This window comes from Mirounga leonina, unplaced genomic scaffold (assembly GCF_011800145.1).
Source record: "Mirounga leonina isolate KUSES-001 unplaced genomic scaffold, KU_Mleo_1.0 Mir_165, whole genome shotgun sequence".
Lineage (NCBI taxonomy): Eukaryota > Metazoa > Chordata > Mammalia > Carnivora > Phocidae > Mirounga > Mirounga leonina.
In genome coordinates this window covers 2,795,090-2,796,791 of record NW_023270415.1, presented here as the reverse complement: position 1 = coordinate 2,796,791, position 1,702 = coordinate 2,795,090, and the positions used below count along the sequence as shown (strand labels likewise).

Below are 1,702 nucleotides of genomic sequence, written 5' to 3'. Positions count from 1 at the left end.
TTACAGTCTTTGGTTTAAATATAATTTGTCTGATATAAGAATTACTACTCCAGCTTTCTTTTGGTGTCCATTAGCATGGTAAATGGTTTTCCACCCCCTCACTTTCAATCTTGGGGTGTCTTTGGGTCTAAAATGAATTTCTTACAGAAAGCATTTCGATGGGTCTTTTTTTTTTTTTTTCCAATCTGATAGCCTGGGTCTTTTTATTGGGACATTTAGCCTATTTACATTCAGGGTAACTATTGAAAGATATGAATTTAGTGCCATTTTATTGCCTGTAAGGTGACTGTTACTGTATATTGTCTTTGTTCCTTTCTGGTCTATGTTGCTTTTAGGCTCTCTCTTTGCTGAGAGGACCCCTTTCAATATTTCTTGTTGGCATGGTTTTGTGTTTGCAAATTCCTTAATTTTTCTTTGTCCTGGACACTTTTTATTTCTTCCTCTATTTTCAATGACAGCCTAGCTGGGCATAGTATTCTTGGCTGCATATTTTTCTCATTTAATGCTCTGAATATATCATGCCAGTCCTTTCTGGCCTGCCAGGCCTCAGTGGATAGGTCTGTTGCCAATCTAATATTTCTACCATTTTAGGATACATATCTCTTCTCCTGAGCTGCTTTCAGGATTTTCTCTTTGTCTCTGAGACTCGTAAGTGTTATTAGATGTCAGGGTGTTGACCTATTTTTACTGATTTTGAGAGGGGTTCTCTGTGCCTCCTGGATTTTGATGCCTGTTTCCTTCCCCAAATTAGGGAAGTTCTTTGCTATAATTTCCTCCAATATACCTTGTGACCCTCTCTCTCTTTCTTCTTTTTCTGGGATCCTAATTATTCTAATGTTGTTTCATCTTATGGTATTGCTTATCTCTCGAATTCTGCCCCTGTTGATCCAGTAGTTGTTTATCTCTCTTTTTCTCAGCTTCTTTATTTTCCATCATTTGGTCTTCTATATCACTAATTCTCTCTTCTGCCTCATTTATCCTAGCAGTTAGAGCCTCCATTTTTTTTTTAAAGATTTTATTTATTTATTTGACAGAGAGAGACACAGCAAGAGAGGGAATACAAGCAGGGGGAGTGGGAGAGGGAGAAGTAGACTCCCTGCTGAGCAGGGAGCCCAATGTGGGGCTCGATCCCAGAACCCTGGGATCATGACCTGAGCCGAAGGCAGACGCTTAATGACTGAGCCACCCAGGTGCCCCTCAAGTCAGTGTTTTACTTGGTAAACATGTCTGAGACCATGCATCCCTGGCTACTAAGCACCATGGCGGACAGGGCTAGAAAGGTAACAGCTTTATTTTGAGCAGGGGGCAAAGACAAGGCAGCGCTTTACAGCTACATTGTAACTAGATCCTGAATTAGAGCCTCCATTTTTTATTGCACCTCATTAATAGCCTTTTTGATTTCGACTTGGTTAGATTTTAGTTCTTTTATTTCTCCATAAAGGGTTTCTCTAATAACTTCCATGTTTTTTTCAAGCCCAGCTGGTATCTTTAAAATCATCATTCAGAACTCTAGTTCCAACATCATATTAATGTCCATACTGATTAGGTCCCTGGCATTTGGTACCACCTCTTGTTCTTTTTGTTGAGGTGATTTTTTCCATCTTGTCATTTTGTCCAGAGAATAGATGAATGAGAGAACAAAATGCTAACATGGTAACAACATCCTCAGAAAGTATACACTAAACAAATCAGGAAAGACCTT

At 39.2% G+C, this 1,702-nt stretch overlaps 1 non-coding gene across 1 annotated transcript; it reads right to left on the bottom strand.

Annotated features, from left to right (window-relative positions):
- Positions 1-1,223: 1,223 nt before the first annotated feature.
- On the bottom strand, positions 1,224-1,354 carry LOC118015475. Its single transcript, XR_004680643.1, has one exon. It is a non-coding gene; the product is annotated as a small nucleolar RNA SNORA63 (small nucleolar RNA).
- Positions 1,355-1,702: the final 348 nt, after the last annotated feature.